At 40.8% G+C, this 18,975-nt stretch overlaps 1 pseudogene; it reads left to right on the forward strand.

The window, feature by feature from the left end:
- Positions 1 to 3,882, forward strand: part of LOC136510315 (G-type lectin S-receptor-like serine/threonine-protein kinase At2g19130) — a 38,904-nt pseudogene extending 35,022 nt beyond the window's left edge.
- Positions 3,883 to 18,975: the final 15,093 nt, after the last annotated feature.

Consider the following 18,975-nt stretch of genomic DNA (forward strand, 5'->3'; position numbering starts at 1 on the left):
TACACAGTACAATCATAATATGATATGTGTTAGTAGAAAGTCTCTGCTATTTTTATTTATTTTTGTAAATTAAGGTTTTCTAGGAATAAATTCATATCTAAAGTTGTGGTGCTCCAATTGCTGTGAAATTTTTATGGTAGGCTAATGATGTCATATGTGTGCTATGGTAAAAATGTCATGTTCATTGGATGCAATATGACTGAGTTATTGATTTAACTTGCTTAGTGCTTAATAAATAGTTTTAAATGATTTATAATTAAAATAAAGATGCAAAAATGGAAAAGTTGTTCCTTTACCTTGGCATAATGTTGTTATAACCTAAGGAACCTTTATATGGCCATGTGTTTATAGAAAATGTTGAGTTTCACTTTTGTCATGCTCTCATATGTTTTCTTGCAATAGCAATTTGTCTTTTTCATAATAATTAATTTATAAAACCTGAGCATGTAAGATTTGTTCAGTAATCATGTTTTGTCATCATCTATCTCTCATAAAAATTTTAGATCCAAATGAGATGTTTGCAACATCACCTATAATTAATATATAGGTTTTTATATATATGGAAAAGCTAATGAAAGCTTAATAGTAGATAAGCTTATATGTGTTTCTTGTGATGATGGTAATACTTGTTGCTGAGCAAGGTTAGTTTTGGTTGATCCTTGGAATGGCTTGTTTAGATGCTCTCTTGATCGGTATATCAACTCATGACTATGTGCTTATGCAAGTTGCAAACCATTGCTCTAGCTCCTTTTTAAATGTGTTAATGTGTTTTCATATTAGCTATGAATAATGTTAATTAACCATGTTCATAAGTAGTTTATGATCCATGCAATGAGTTGTACATGTATGATCTTGTTAAAGAATCAAGTAAAGCATCATTTTGCTTATATGCTGAAAATGGCTGCATATACAGTTTCTGTGGTGGTGATATTTTCATGATGCAAATGATGTTTTCTGTAAATATGGTGAATACCAAAGTTGTATATAATTTCCTTATCTTGCCTGTCCTAAAATTTCATGATTTTAGGCTGCTGGTTTAGGAGTTATAGATTTTAAAACTTTGTTGTTAGGTTTTGCAGATCCTCGGAACATATCTAAATGATTGTATTGTTTGGTTTATTTAAACATGGAATCATGTATTGGTGATAATAGAAGAATTGTAGTTCTTTTGTTAGGATTTCCAAAATGTCTAAGAGCACTACTTTTGCTGGCCTATAACTCCAGTTATAGCTATTCGAAGTGGAATGGCAAGTTGTGTCTAAATCTGGATAGGGATGCCTTCTTGGTGTTGTTTAACCTTGCTAGTTGTAGAACCATCTTAATATGATAATAAAAAAGTTATAGATAACTTAATAAATTTTTCAGAAAGTTAAGAATTATGTTGGCTCAGTGTCTAGATCTTTAGATATACATTTCTAAAATTTACGTAAGTTTTCTGTCCTTGCTGTGTAGTTCTGCTTCCTAGTGGTTTTCGACCTGGTAAACTAAAGAATCAGCTCTAGGTGTAAATAACAAAGTCTAGGATCACCTCCTTTGGACGCTTATAACCCTAGTTATGGCTAAAACAAGTGCCTTCTGTGTTGCTGTTCAGATTCTAGGCATGTGCTAAGCTAATTGCCTTAGCTTGCTCTTGTTTTGGCTAAACATGTTTAGTTAATTCTTGATTGATGAATGCTTGTAATAGCTAAACTTAAGTTAACTTGTGTGCCATACTTGATGTGCTTGCTATCTTTCTATAATAGATTATGTGATGTTTAGTTAAACAACTCTAGGTGCTTATGTCTTTTGGTGTAACCTTGTGCTTATCTTAAATGCTTGTATGTGATGCATCTCATATTACCATTCTTCGCATTCATGCACTTGCATCTTGCATCATATTTAGGTATGCTAGATGAACCATGCGGGGAACCGAAGGATGTGATGTTGGAGTCAAACCAGAAGACGGTGTTGGTGGATAAGTCCCGAAGATGCTGTGTTAGTGGACGGATCCAGAAGTTGGAAGGACCCCGAGAGTACATGCCTGAACCGGAGATGCTCGCCAAGCGAGTGTCATCTAACAAACACTGACCTAGTGTTGGATCCCAGGCAAGCTCCGGAGCATTCTAAGTCTCCTACCATCTCTTTTTACAAATACATAAGTATAACTTTTGTATGCTACATTAGGTGATAGAAGTTGAATGAAACCGTTGGTGCATAATTCCTACCTTGTCCACTAGATATAAATACCTGAACCCTTACTAATACGAGTAGGACGTTCTATGCTTAGCCATGCTTAGACTGATAGAAGTGGGTGATTTCCTATCACCTGCAATATAGGTGGATACCTGGTCACGATTGGCTATATTTATTGTCGTAAAAAATAACCATGTGGTAATGAATAAATAGAGACCAGACATGATCTGGTGATTGATAGGCAACATGCATGGAGGTCTTGTGTGCATATTTATCCCGTCTGTGTTGGTTAAGGACTGCATCGTTGTGGGCCCTCATGTCATTTTGAACGCAGCCTCTCACTTAGCTAGCCGGATAACTCGTCCCGATCGTGAAGCCGAGTAGCTCAACTCAGGCCAGGAGTCGTTCTGTCCAAGTGGGCACACTAGATGTAGTAAGGATGTGCGGGGAGCCAGATGTGAGACTAAGGGCAGGCCAGGCCTGAACGTCCTAGCAGCTGGTTGGTCCTTGAGGGTGCAGCGCTGATCGAACCCGCAAAGTTGAGTCCTAAGTTGTACCAAAGGTGACCCGACGTGACTCCGACAGGGACGTGTGGGTTTGTGTTAGGATTTTTGCCCAGCTGGTTGTAATTGATTTGAATCGTTGTCTCTCCCGGATAGTGAGAACTTGACTGAGCCTCCTCATCGTAGTAACACTGGATGTAACATGATGGTTATGATGATTATATGATAACCTGGATATGGTTACTAATGTTTGCTTTAGCTTAATTAAGTGATTGCTCTAGGATAGGTGCGAAGTTAGCCATAATAAGCTTCACTAAACTTGATGCTAAAATATTGACTAAAAGATTGAAAGTAAGGACTCATGATAATAACGCTCTTTTTGCAAAGTTATGCTTTTCAACCAGCTTCACTAAATAAGCCTTGCATATCTTTGAGAGTCTTTTTATTTCTCACCTGTCGGGTAAATCTAGCTGAGTACATTCGAGTACTTAGGATTTATCCTGCCATGTTGTAGGTAAAGTTCTTGGCCTGCTAAAGATGGTGGCTAATCGCCGGTGGGCTCGATGACTCTATATTTATTTCTCATCTATATGCTATTGTTGGAGGATGTAACTTATGCTAGCTGTGTATTTGAAACTTATGTTATTGTAACCATTTTAAAGCTATGTTGTTTTAGCTATCATATTTGTAAACTTGGCAACATATTATTATTTGTGAACTCAATTGTAAACATTATTTCCACGCAACTCCGTGTATGTGATGTGTATTTGCTTAATCTATTACTGTCTTGGTTGTAATGTGGATTTACCGAGGTCCTTCGTGACACTCGACGGACTACCGGGTTTATATAAGTGAAAGTATGCGTGCGTCAACATGTTAAACGGGGACAGCCGTACTTGATCTTGTATAAATTGAGCAGTTCTGTCGCAGGTGGATCCACAGTTACACGGTGACTTTGATTTAGTAGACTGAAAGGGCTTGAAAGGTTGCATGCTGGTGCATCCAAGATAATGAGTTTGATCGGCTGATAATGGGTGAAGTGGTCCGGGCTCTTGAGGGTCTGCAAGAGCATATGACCCCATTGCATAGACTACTTGCAGCTATAACGGAGCACTCGAAGTTTCAGTTTAAGAATTCTGTGTACTTCATTGTTTCCAGTGTGTTAAGTTTCAGCAAATTTAAAAGGTGTAGTCTGGATTGGAAGTAATAAAGGAAGGCAATGTTGCAATATCTAAGTTGTATGACAATGCTTCCGTCAAAATAAGCACAAGATATTTTTCTGGTTACTACTGAAAGACAGATTAAGTACCAGAGAGCTACTATGAAGGAGGAACATGGAATTGCAAAGCTACAACTGTATACTTTGCAATGATAACATAGAGGACTCGACAGCTCACCTCTTTTGCAACTGTAACTTTGCCATGCAATGCTGGGGATCAATTGGACTGCAGACTTCGGCAGACCTCTCTCCACAGCAGAACTTAGAACTGATGAAAGCTCAACTCAACAAGCCGTTCTTCATGGAAGTCATAATTCTCATGTGCTGGGCAATCTGGATGTCCAGAAACAATAAAATCTTCAAGAATGCTTCCCCTTAGGTTCAAGCGTGCAGATCAATTTTCAAGATGGAGATCACTTCACTCCTTTGGCGAGCAAAGAAGAAAATCCTACCATCACTTCATGAATTGGTGCAATTCCTCCATTGACAGACAGCTTCACCCCGTTTCTTCTTCTTTTCTTACTACAACTTTTTTTGTTTCTTAATCTGTCCCAAGTCTTTTGGGCCTCTCTTGTAATTTCTTTTGTTCTGAAACTTTTGCCTTAATAAAATCTCAGTAGGGGCTAAAACCCCTCCTGTCTCTTTCGAAAAAGGTTGTATGATCTATCCACTCTCTTAGGGCTCTGCCTAAACTTTGACAAGGTATAGTAATGTGTTTGGATGCAAAACATTTCTTTAGGAAAATACCATAGTTTTGTGAAATACCACTTTGGTTTTGTAGCGCTATGAAGTGTTTTGAAAACCATAGTATTATTTATCATATCTGTAGTTCTAAAAGTGCAGTTTCTTGGTACTATGGACCACAAAAGCGAAGGTGAAGCATTTCCGTCTTTGTTTGGAATGAATGGATCGAAAGGCTGGCCTCGTGCTTTGACTACCTGACCATGCAATGTGCACGCTGCATGGCAGCTGGAATCTTCTTCTATAGCTACAAGTGCTATACCGGCACCGATAGTAGAGTAGGAGTAGATGCCCAGCTCAGTGGAAATTAAAATCTGTCGTTGGCTCGATCGAGGATGACCAGCAGAATAACATGCGCCGGATGCGTCGTCGTCGTCGTCTTGGCGCGGAGAGATTTTAATTCGTGCCGACGCGACGATGGTCGGCGGCCTCTCTGGCCTTGCCTTCCTGTGTCGTCGTCGTCTTGCTGTGTGTACATGACCAGGACGGGACAGCGCACGGCCGGGTCCTTGACGCCATGTCGCCATGCATGTCTGTCCCGTCGCGTTCCCGTCCCGTCCGGACCCCGTAGCCTGTGGCGCGGGGCAAGGACTGAGTCCACTACACTGTTCGATGTGCTTGGTTAGGACGACAGCCCTGTTTGATTAGGACAGCACTGGAAAAAAATGGCAAGAAGAAAGCTAGCTACTAGAAATACCTGTCCGAAATTCTCGTATAGATCTTGTTGCTTTCGAATTATGCATTTAGCTTCTAAACTTGTCCTGAGTTCTCATTCAGGTCCTCATACTTTCAAACTACGCATCAAGATGAGTGTGGCAATGTGGGTGCCGCACCGCATCGACGGTGCAACATAGCCATATGTAGGCATGGGGTAGTAGCTAGGGTGAGCACGGTGCAACGCTACATGGCTACATGGGTAAGGCAAGCGTGTGCGCTGTGGTGGAGATGAGGACGGTGGTGCGGTGTGGATGGACCATGATAGTACATAATACAACTTTAGGGATCTAAGTATGCATTTTGCAAGTACCGGGACTGAGATAAGAAGAATTTGAGACAAGTTTACGAAGCCGAATGTGCAATTTGAAAGTAACAGAACCTGAACGAGAACTCGGACAAATTTGAGGACCGCCCGTGAAATTTACTCATTCCAAAATGTTGGTCTCAGCCCAATTTTGTCCTCGTTTAAGTTTCTCCAATTTCGATCAGACAAAATAGTCTAACATCCGTAGAATACTTACTACAATAAATAAATTAAATGGACTATCAAGGTAGAATATTTCATGACTGATGAATTATGCGGCATCCTTCAAGAAAACAATCAGTGTAGAAAGTTTTTTTGGCTATTTTTTAGCCTGATTTGTAATTTCTAGAAAAATTATTTACACCGGCGGCATCCTTAAAGAAAACCGCAAGTGTATATCGATTTATAATGGCGGCTTCCTTAAGAAAACCGCCAATATAAATATTGACACAGGCAGTTCTTAAGTGTCGTAGTAAAATTTGCTGATTTTTATTGGCCTTTTATACTGACGGTTGCTAAAAATGATAGTAGAAATATGAAAAATATGCAGGTAAAATATTTTTTGTTCTAGTAGACGAAGGATGAGACACACGGAAAAATATAAAGTGAGAACTATTGTTGCGCACGTCCTCCAGTCTCGTCTCCCACGTGCTTTTTGCTTTGTTTATTCTTAATTATTTTGTCCCCCCACATGCTCTCATCAAAACAAAAACACAACTCCAACTCTATCTACTCCTGAATTACACTTTTATTTATAATGTAGTTGCAACCAACACTTATTTAATTATTTAATTGAATCTTACCCTATATTAACCCACCTGACATATACATGAATGCACAATTTTTTTTTCAAGATTCAGATTTTCATAATGTAATATCTCATTAACCATAAGTGCGATTGACAAACCGTTTAAAGATTATTGTTGGAGAAAATATGTTGAATAAACCATAAGTGCGATTTACAAACCGTTTAAAGATTATTGTTGGACAAATATGTCGAACAAAATGAGATTCATAAAGGCAATGTCTTGATTAAATTTTTTATTCAAAAAGGTAAAAAAAGATTTTGAAAGCTTGTGGTCACGTTTCATGTAATAGTGTATTTGTAACATGGATTACTACTTAGTTACAAGTTGATTTAGTCTGTAATTTTAAATATCTTATTCTGTGACCCTTCGAGTTACAATAACGATACTGCAATATCATCATGAGTTATGTTAACATATACAGTGAATATGTATTCTATCACTTTGTAATAAAGTAATATAAACATTATTAATTCTGCTGGACTGAACCACATCTCTGTTCTTTTGATAGATGTTTCTGCTGGCTATACGCACAACCCCCCTGGTTAATTTGGAGACATGGGGTCTTTCTTACCCCATTGTTATTCCAAGTGTAGATCTTGATAGATGAGCATCTTTTCTTTTCCTATAGAAATGGCGTTATGTGTAACTTATTACGTTCTATTTCAGTTGCACTATCTGCTTCAATCTGCTTGATTCTTACGTGCCTTGCTTGCTCAATGTACCGTTGGAAGAAAATTTACCATGTATCCTTTCAAATGTACAATGGGAGCGTTCGTTCAAAAAAAAGGTACGATCGCAATGAATCAAACATAGAGGACATACTGAAAGGATATGATTCGCTCATCCTAAAGAGGTACAAATACTCAGAGGTAAAGAAAATAACGGGATCCTTCAAGCATATACTAGGAGAAGGTGGCTGTGGCATAGTATATAAGGGAAAATTAGAAGATGGACGCAAGGTAGCCGTAAAACTACTAAAAGTGTCGAAAGGAAATGGAGAAGAGTTCCTGAACGAGGTAGTGAGCATCCGTAGGACATCTCACATAAATATTGTGAACTTAGTTGGCTTTAGTTTACATGGATCTAAGAGAGCACTTATTTACGATTACAAGGTAGATCAGTAAGTTATCTATAACTTTGTTGTTAACAAGTTTTACAGAAAAGACCATTATCAACATGAAATTATCCACTCAACCGAAACTATATATGCAACCATTTATTTAAATTATAAAGCAATAATTAATTAGTTGCATACAACCAATTGCTTCTAAGCCTTACTATTAACATCAACAGTTCATATGTATCAAAAGTACCATAGAAAACATCATGGTCAAGCACAATTTATTTATTTAAATGCCTTTATTAATTTAATTAGATAATTAGGGGAAATAACCATCATATACCAAATGTTCACAATAAATTCTCATAAAATTACAGTAGCTTCCAAATGCTCCCAATAGACTACTATAAAAATTTCATACCATTTGGACATGCATAACATCCTCTACAAAAATGACAAGCTAGCAATGTTTATTTTAGTGAAAATAGTTAACCCTATAGAAAAGTGTCAAACAACAGATTCTATATTTTTCTTACCTTCATACTAGTGCCATAATACTGTACAAAAATTTGCATGGCAATATGTTACTCATTCTTATCCCTATAATTTTCCTTAGAAAACACCATTTATTAATAGATAAATACAAAGACCCTATTTCAATCAAGTTTACTGCAAGCTTATTATTTTTACTAGCTAGAGCATGTCAACATAAGACCAGCAAAGTTGGAATCATAATTTTATCACATTCATAGCTCAAGATACACATTTTACAAAATTATAAACATTCAAAAAGCACTTATCTAGCTATATTTTATTCACCTAGTACCCAGGACTAGTTTCACCGTAGATCGAGAGAGAGGGGGGGGGGGGGGGCAGACTGCAGTTAGGCAGCACCAGTTTGGCGGCATGTCCACCATTGGCTCGAACGTGGAGACACTAGAGAGCCGGAGACACTAGAGAGCCTTAGGGTTTCCCCTAGATTTTCCTTACTTATTGCAATAGTTACATCTCCCTTTATATTTATATAGCGAGGATCCAACCTGACTTGACTTGACTTATAAGTAATCCTATCTTCTAGACTCTTCTTAAACCTAGATTTTCCAAATGTAGACAAATAGGGGTATGTATGTTGATGGGAGAGAGTGCACATTTATCCTTGAAGGAATATGTTGGTCCTACTTACTGCAAACTTTCTCTAGTGATATGTCACATCTTTGCAGGTTGTGTGTGGTGGCCTTGTTATCTAGGTCATCAAGGGATAGTTTTTTTCATACTCAGATGTTAAAGTAGACAATAGCATTCTTTTATTTTAGTTGTTCAGCTACCGGTGTTTTGTCATCAGTTGTATGATTATGGGGTGTTGTGTGCGTGAGGAATCTAGCTAGATATTGTCACAAGACAAAAAGGAGTTTGTATAGGTTTAGGCTAGTGTGAGAAGATAACACCCTACATCTTGTTTTGGTGGATTGGATTGCATTGTTTGTGCGGAGTATGAGTGATGAATTGTTGGATATCGAACTGAGGGCTCCCTACCAACCTTATATAGCCAGGGGTACATTGGTAGAGAACAGAGCTTTACTCCCGGTGGGGAACCCCCTCTAGTCCCGGTTCCCCACCCGGGAGCAAGCATCCGGGACTAAAGAGGGGTCCTTTAGTCCCGGGTCAGGAACCGGGACTAAATGGAGACCTTTAGTCCCGGTGGGTAACACCAACCGGGACTAAAGGTGCCTCCTGACATGCCACGATGGCTGGCACCCTTTAGTCCCGGTTGGTAATACGAACCGGGACTAAAGGTTTTTTTTTCTTTTTATTTTTTTGTTTTCTTTTCAAAATAGGTTTTCGAAGTCGTATTGTACGCTGCTAATTATACATTTATACGCGCATATAGTATGTTTCGGTTCAAGCACAATGAACGTATTAAATCACACAATTTAAACATAGAAATATATATATATATATATATATATATATATATATATATATATATATATATATATATATATATATATATATATATATATATGCATGCATGCATCATATATATATTTACATGCATGCATGCATATGTGTATTTTACATTATATTATTTCATGTGCATATATTACAAAAGATTGCATTACAGTTGTTGTGATATAACAAGTTTCCTCTCATCCTCTAGCTTGGCTTCCATGGCAGTGTTGGGTCGAAGTAGAACTCGCCCTTGGAATCGATGACTTGCTTATTAAAAAATCCGGCTATAGACTCTTGAATTGCTTTGATTTGGTCTTGTCGTATGACCTTTTCCTCCAACCATCGAGCCTACAGGTTTGAATTAAAAGAAAATAAATTAATATATGTACATATATATATATATATAAAGACATAGTAACACAATCAATAATAATAATTAAATGAATATATAGTGTATTTTTAACGTACTTTGAATCTCTCTGTAGGAGTTCTTTGGGAGACCACCTTGATAAACTTGTAAACATAGTAACCACAGTAGTTGTTCCCTTGTTCCTGCCTTAGACACCACTTTACGAGAAAAAGATTTGTCATCCAATCTGGTGATCCAGTGAAAGCTATATGTTTAATTAATAAAGATGATACGATTTAGGGGACTTACTTTCAAAGGGATTACATTCAGTGGCGTTTTGCATTTTCCCATGTGTTGCTTCTCAATAAAGGTTTTCCAAACACTGTCCAATAAAAAATTTGCTACATCATCAGATATAGTTAATCATCATGTTTGTGTGTATATATAGTTGCTCGAGATACCAAAATTACCTCTGGATAATATCTATCATATCTTGGTAGTCTTGTTGTGGTTTTCTCATCGAGTCATAGATTATCAAGTGAATTTTCACCAGATCGATGTCCATTAATATCCAGTGATTGCTGCATGTGTTTATAGGATATAATGCATAACACTCATTAATTAACTAGAATCAACATATAAGCCATTAAGGATGATTGACATTATTAACACTCACTTGAAGTTGTAGGGAAAGAGTATATCCTTCTTGTGGCGTTGGTTCACTAAGAAGTTCATGAGGTTACTCTCTGACTCAGACTTCCAATTAGTCTTTGGAGTAACTGGGTCTTTGAATACTATATGGGGATCAACAAAACCAATTTCATTGCGGCCTTCCTTTCTAAGCTCTGTCATTGTAAATCTGCATATATATAGTACTTGTTAGGATAATTTATATGCATATACACACATATGATGAGTTTAATAATAGATCGAAAGAATTATTACTTACAAGCAATAACAGCTAATGATAACTTTGTCCAGAGAGGTCAGGTGGCATAGTTGATGAAATTCTGCAAAGTCAACATACATAACATCATCGCCACGGAACCAATGTTTGTCTCTAATTCTAACACCAACGCAGAAGTCTCCACCGGTAGACGCCTGCATGTACCACTTGTTTAGCAGGTACATTTATGTCCCCAGATCAGATAAGGCTTAAGGGTTGTATAGACTCTGGCCTAGTACAAATTTTTTCTTCCAAATATCAACCTCCGCCGCACTCTCAATGTTTCCATCACCAAACATCTGGTAAAGGTCGAGACTAGTCTCATCAATAAATTCACCAAGGTGATCCAAATCGACATCCGGAGGTATGTTTGCCTGATGCATTAATCCTAAATTCGAACCATATTCATTATCAACAACTAGCGGGGGGACTGATTGGTGCGATTGTTGTCCGAGTTATGTAACTCCTTTCCCTGCCCGCTTCTTTTTCTGTGCTGCCTCAATTGACTTGGTGAGAGTGCGGTCATAGTCCATTAACGTTGATTTGGACGGCTTACGAGATTCCCGCTGTTGTTGCTGGTAAGAAGCCACCTTTTTTCTTAGAATATCTGGAGCTACGAAGAAGTACGGTTTCTCTGGGTTTCTCCTTGCTTCTTAATTCTTTTTAAGTTTGTCATAGAATCTGGACATATCTTTTTTATATGCATCAGTTCCTTCTTCCTTCTCTTCAGATATTATTTTGGGAATAGCCCTTGGTTTCACGGTGGCTTTCTTTGCCGGCGGGGACTGGTTCTTCGTTTGCGGGGCTGGCCTCTTGCTAGTACTTGGCTTCTTGGTAGGCAGGGGCGGGGGAGGCGTTGGAGACCTCCTTGGAGGTGGTGGCAGCGGCGTTGGAGACCTCCTTGGAGGTGGAAGCTGCGGCGTTGGAGACCTCCTTGGAGATGGTGTGGATGCAGCCTCGCCTTCCAACACATTATCATCGTACAGAGCACTATGATGATCTGGCGATTGAACAATTGGATTTAGGTTGGGGGAGGATCTGCTACAAAAAAAAGGAATGACATATTATTATGAGCAGATTGTTAATTATTTAAGCCAATATAAATTAATGATGTAGTGTTTTCATCCGCACCTATGGTGAGGTAGTTCAGGAGGAGGTGGAGGCGACATCCCAGGAATGATGATGTAGCGCTTGCGCCATAGAATGAATGTCTTCTCTGCTTCTCCGAGAGTCTTCTCGCCATCACCTCCAGGAATGTCAAGAGACAAATCACTAAAACCTTTTTCAGCTTTATCTACCGAGATGGTAGCATATCCTTCTTGGATTATATTCCCATGAATCCTTGGTGTCTTGGTTCGGTCGATAGGATTAACAAGACCGATAGCCACCTTGATTGTGGAATTCCCCTTTGGAATGTGTAGCTCACACGATGTACAAGGTTCTGTGACATCATCCACAGGGAAGCGCAGTCCTATGTCCCCTTGATTTGGTATCTCTGTGGAAGCTCAACTGCTTTTCAACTGAATAGATTGGCTAATGTTGATTCCTGGATCTGATGTCTGCTTGCTTGCACTCACTGCTATTTGCACTTGCCTTCTGATTTCCTCCTGCATTCTCGCTTCAAGGTTTTTTTCCCGCTCCTGTGCTTCACGCACCGCTTCCTCCAACCTCTGGAGCCGCTGTGCCTCTTCTTCCTTCTTTCTCTGATGGCTTCTGTAGGAAGGTCTATCCTGAGGGAATCCATACTCCCACACGACACTTCCTTTGCCTCTAGTTCGACCACCGTGTTCAATAGTCCCGATGGCGTATGTTAGTTCATCCTTCTCTCTGTTGGGCCTGAACGCACCACTAGCAGCAGCTCTCTAAGCATAAAACAATCTTTCTGCTGCTTCTTGCAGTCTTGTGCCATAAACACACTTCCCTATCTCCTGGTCCAGTGTTCCCCCATGAGCGAAAACCAATTCTTTGCACGCTCTCCCCACTCGAGTGGTTCTGGTGTGATACCCTTGGCAAGAAGGTCTGCTTCCATTTTGTTCCACTTCTTAATGGCAGTCGGGTAGCCACCTGATCCCAAGTTATGGTGGTATGTCTTCTGTTGGGCATTATATTGATTCTTTATCACCCGACTCACACCCTCTTTTGACGCCTTGTACTGTATAAACTCATCCCAATAGGGCCTCTGCTTTGAGATCGGGCCTGGGACAGTAAAATCTAGTGCTATGTTCTTCTTGACATACGTCGTGTATAGGTGTTTCTTCCAAGTCTAAAACTAGGTGGCCATCTTCTTCATTGCCCAATCCCTAACTCGCTCCTTCAATTCATCACCATCTATTATATCATCATAACCATCTGTTTGGAGCGTGAAATATTCCAAGACATCATTCTAAATTAACGTCTTGTCACGATCGGAGACAAAACTGATATGAGGAGCATTGGTCTTCTTCTTCCATTCACGGGTACTGATCGGGAGCCGGTCCCATACAAGGTAACCACAGTGGTGCATGAATTTTGTTTTATTTGGCCCCCCCTGGTTCACCTGTATCCACATTGAACTCCGAGATGACGAAGCGGCCCTCCAATGGCTTTTTGGGACCTCGAACATTTTTACTCTTCGTTGTAGTTGTTGATGTCGATCCAGAGGGCTACAAAACATAAACATTATTTTAATGTCATGAGCACACATAAGACATATGATAATATATATAGCTAATAATAAAAAATATATACTTGGCCAATATGTTGTTGCTCATTTTGTTCAAGAGCTAAGTACTGACTCCCGTCATCTGCATCCTCTTGCACGTTATTTTTAGCACCATCATCGCCGGCAACTTGAGTGCCAGTGTTGATCAAATTCATCATCAACTCCTCCTCATCCATGTTTCTCGGATCGGCCATCTAGCTTCAAAAAACAAAACCAATATATAGTATGTCAAATCTTTGCTTACATGCGTAAAATCTACGAACAATATGCATTATTAAATCTTGCCCCTCGGTCACGGACGCAATTCGCCACACTAGGGCGAACTACGTCGGTACTAGGGCGAATTAGGGCTATACATAAACGGTCGAGGGCTATATATCAACAATGCGGTTCGCCCTAGTCACCGACGCAATTCGCCCTGGTGTGATTGTTTAGCGTTAACGATAACGATAATACGAATGTTGATCGACTAGGCCGCGAGAGAGGGCGGTGTGACAAGAGTGGCGGTGCTCCACTCCGCCGTATATATGTTTGTACACATGGATGAACGAGGGCGGCGGTGCTCCACCGTATACATAGAAACACATGGGCAAACGAGGGCGGCGGTGCTCCGCGACGTATATATACATGCATATGAATACAAATGACGTATATATACGTGTCGGCGCGGTGGCTGGTGTGCTGACGACGACGACGACGTGAGGCAGGCCGGCATGCTGACGACGATGACGTGAGGCGGGCTAGGGCGGTGTCGGTGCGTGATGTTGTGATCCTATGTACCATGTGAACCATGTAGTCATTCATCATATATCTTAAACTAAACATAGTCACTTTATTAACTATAATATATCTTATGCCGACACATAATATGAATGTTGATCGACTAGGCCGTGAGAGAGGGCAGTGTGACGAGAGTGGCGGTGCTCCACTCCGCCGTATATATGTTTGTACACATGGGTGAACGAGGGCGGCGGTGCTCCGCCGTATACATAGAAACGCATAGGTGAACGAGGGCGGCGGTGCTCCGCGACGTATATATACATGCATATGAATACAAATGACATATATATACATGTCGGCGCGGTGGCCGGTGTGCTGACGACGATGACGTGAGGCGGGCCAGTGTGCTGACGACGATGAGACTCTCTTGTGCATCCTCTCCACACGCGTTGCGCGCTCGCCGATGACACTCTTGTGCATCCTCTCTATGGCTATAGCAAGATGGAGTTCCGCTTGCTCCTCGAACCCCCGTACCCTATCCAGGGCAGGGTCTACGACGGTTGTGACGAGCCCACGCTCGGTCCACGACGGCCGAGCCTTAGAGCTCCGCCGGAAGGCATCGCGAGATTCGCCAGTGACTTCTGGAGACAACAATTAAGGGCTGCCGGAGTAGGTTCGGGCGTACAGGTACCGTACAGCCACTTGGACAGCAAGGCTGTTGACTTGCACGTGGCGTGCTTCAAGGAAATGATTCACGCGCCGCAGCTTCGAGAGGCCACCTACCGTTACCAGGATGTGGGTGACGGCTCCCAGGCAAGCGATGTCCTTATATCTACGGCATGGTTGAGTACATGCTCCCTAGCTACCAACAGAAGGCTTGAACCTTGAAAGGCTTGAAAGGTACGGTAAGATTGCTCTCGTCATTGCTAGCGTTGTCTTCTCACTGGTTTTTGGAACCCGGCCAGTGGCCATGATAGCCGCGAGCCATTGCCATGAAAGCCGAGAGACGAACTCACCTCGGGCGGGCGCGGTGGAGGGCCACGGGCGCGTGCGGTGGAGGGCCGCACGAGGTCGTTGGTGTGAGGTCGTCGGCGGTGGAGGGCCGCACGAGGCGAGGCGTGGGCTCCGGTGTCACGAAAGACGAATCGGCGGCGGCGCGAGGAAGAAGAGAGAAAGGGCGGCGGCGGTGTTCGACGAGGAAGAAGAGGAGGGGATCGATCTGTGCTAGGCACTAGCGGTTATATACCAGGGAGATTTACTCCCGGTGCCAGCCACCAGCCGGGAGTAAAGGTCCTTTACTCCCAGTGCGTATTACCAATCGGGAGTAAAGGTCCCTTTACTCCCGGTGTGTGTTACCAACCGGGAGTAAAGGTATACCTTTACTCCCGGTTGGTAACACGCACCGGGAGTAAAGGGTTTTTTTGGCGGGCCACGAAACTGCAGCCCACCTTTACTCCTAGGTGGGCTTCCCACCCGGGAGTAAAGGTGGCCTGCAGTTTTGTTTTCCACCTGTTTTGAGCAAATTTTTTTAATAGAAATATGGATTTTCTTGTTAAATACATAGTAAATTAAATAAAAGGCATAAAATTATTTTGTTAAAAATATGGATTTTCTTTTTCTTTATTGCACATAGGAAAAATGTATAACCTAACTTTTTTTTATTTTTTTGTTATAATTATAAAACATAATGTAACTAATATTTATTATTTTGTTAATGCAAAAAATGTAGTGTTTAATTAAAATTATTAAAACTATTGGTTTTGGACAGGAAATTTGTTTTCACATTATTTTAACGTTAATATTTTAATTTTTCATCACTCAATATCCTAATTTAACTTTTCGAGAGAGAAATCCCACCAAATCAAACATTGATTTAATTTGAAACACGACATAATAAACATCTGAATTCACAATTATTACATAATATCTCAAACACACACTACATTAAATCACTATATCATCAAGTGGGCACAACAGTGAACTTCTTCTTTATGTATGTCCCTTGGTTATGATCGCGTCGTAACCATGGAGTGTCCTCATCATTTACCAAGATGCTAGGGTCTTTGTTCACTTTGAAGGGTAGAATTCGGTCATACTTTTCATAATCTTCTGACATGTCTGACTTGTCCTCAATTCCTACGATGACTCTTTTCCCTGAAAGAACTATGTAGCGCTTTGGCTCTTTGGTTGAGTCATTATCGTTTTTCCCTCTTTTTGGTTTGGTAGACATATCATTGACATAGAACACCTGATTCACATCCTTGGCAAGGACGAATGGTTCGTCTTTGTACCCAATATTACTAAGGTCTACTGTTGTCATTCCATACTCGTTGTCTACTATTACCCCACCTCCGGTCACCTTGACCCATTGGCACTTGAACAATGGGATCTTTAAAGTAGGTGCATATTCTAGTTCCCATATTTCATCTATGCGGCCATAATATGTCTGCTTATTTCTATTCGGGTCTGTGGCATCTATGCGGACACAACTGTTTTGGTTGGTACTCCTTTTATCTTGGGCTACTGTGTAGAATATGTTCCCATTTATCTCGTACCCTTTGTATGTTACGATATGCCATGATGGTTGCATAACCAATAAATACAGTTGCTCATGGATGCTCTCATCACCTTGACATTTTTTTTGCAACCAACCGCCGAAAGTTTCCATGTGCTTACGCGTAATCCAAGCTTCAGTCTTCCCTGGAAACTTGGATCATAAGAGATCCTTGTGTGTTTCAATATACGGATCTACCAAAGAGGAGTTCTGTAGAACTATGTAGTGCGCTTTATTGAAATAATCATCCTCCATACCAATATATATTTTCCTCCCTAGTGTCCCCTTTCCGCTTAGTCTCCCCTCATGTCTTGATTCAGGAACACCAATCAAGTCAAGGTCGGGAATAAAGTCAACACAGAACTCAATGACCTCTTCTGTTCCATAGCCCTTGGAGATGCTTCCTTCTAGGTGAGCACGGTTGTGAACATATTTCTTTAGGACTCCCATGAATCTCTCTAAGGGGAACATGTTGTGTAGGAACATAGGACCGAGAATGAAAATCTCCTTGACTAGGTGAACTAGGAGGTGTGTCATGATATCAAAGAAGGAAGGAGGGAACACCAACTCAAAGCTAACGAGACATTGAACCACATCATTCTGTAGTTTAGCTAGATCAGTTGGATCAATTGCCTTCTGAGAAATTGCATTGAGGAATGCACATAGCTTCACGGTGGCTAGACATACATTTGGAGGTAGAATTCCTCTTAATGCAACTAGAAGTAATTGCGTCATGAGAACATGACAGTCATGGGACTTTAAGTTACAGAATTTCTTCTCTGGCATATTTATAATACCCTTTATATTCAAGGAGAATCCAGATGGTACCTTGATGTTGTTTAAGCATTCAAACATGATTTCCTTCTCCTCTTTGCTTAGAGTGTAGCTGGCAGGATGTAAGTAATGGCGTCCATCATCTGTCTTCTCTGGATGCAGGTTGTCTCTTTCTCTCAAACAACGCAGGTCCTATCATGCTTCAAATGTGTCCTTAGGCTTTCTATACACACCCATGAAGCCTAGCAGGTTCACACAAAGATTCTTCGTCAGGTGCATCATGTCGATCGAGCTGTGGACCTCTAGGACTTGCCAATAGGGTAGGTCCCAAAATATAGACTTCTTCTTCCACATGGGTGTGTGACCGTTAGCGTCGTTCAGAACAGGTTGGCTGCCATGTCCTTTTCCAAAGATGACTTTCACATCATTGACCATATCGAGTACATCCTCACCGGTTCGGTTGCGAGGCTTGGTCAGGTGGTCTGCCTTCCCTTTAAAATGCTTGCCTTTCTTTCTTACGGGGTGATTTGCAGGAAGAAATCGACGATGGCCAAGGTACACGACCTTTCGACATTTTTTCAAGAATACACCTCTAATATCACCGAAGTAGTGTGTGCATGCATTATATCCCTTGTTTGACTGTCCTGAAAGATTACTTAGAGCAGGCCAATCATTGATTGTTACGAACAACAATGCTCGCAGATCAAAGTGTTCCTGTTTGTACTCATCCCACACACGTACACCTTCTTTATTCCACAAAATGAGAAGTTCGTCAATAAGTGGTCTCAGGTACACATCGATGTCATTGCCAGGTTGCTTCGGGCCTTGGATGAGCACAGGCATCATAATGAACTTTCGCTTCATGCATAACCAAGGAGGAAGGTTATAGATACTTAGAGTAACAGACCAAGTCCTATGACTACTGTTCTGCTCTCCAAAAGGATTGATACCATTTGTACTTAAAGCAAACCTTAAGTTTCTTGCATCATTTGCAAACTTCGGGAATTCTCTGTCGATTGCTCTCCACTGGGACCCATCAGCAGGGTGTCTCAACATATTGTCTACCTTACGGTCTTCTTTGTGCCATCGCAACAATTTTGCATGTTCTTTGTTTCTGAATAGACGTTTCAAGCGTGGTATTATAGGAGCATACCACATAACCTTGGTAGGGATTTTCTTCCATGGACGTTTGCCCTCAACATCACCAGGGTCATCTCGCCTGATCTTATACCGCGATGCATGGCATACCGGGCATGCATCCAATTTCTCTTACTCTTTGCCACGGTACAGGATGCAGTCATTAGGACATGCATGTATCTTCTTGATTTCTAGCCCCATAGGACAGACAACTTGTTTTGCTTCGTAGGTAGTGGCGGGCAATTCATTGTCCTTCGGAAGCATCTTCTTTTGGATTTTTAGTAACTCTCCAAATCCCTTGTCAGATACACCATTCTTT

Source organism: Miscanthus floridulus, chromosome 16, assembly GCF_019320115.1.
Source record: "Miscanthus floridulus cultivar M001 chromosome 16, ASM1932011v1, whole genome shotgun sequence".
Lineage (NCBI taxonomy): Eukaryota > Viridiplantae > Streptophyta > Magnoliopsida > Poales > Poaceae > Miscanthus > Miscanthus floridulus.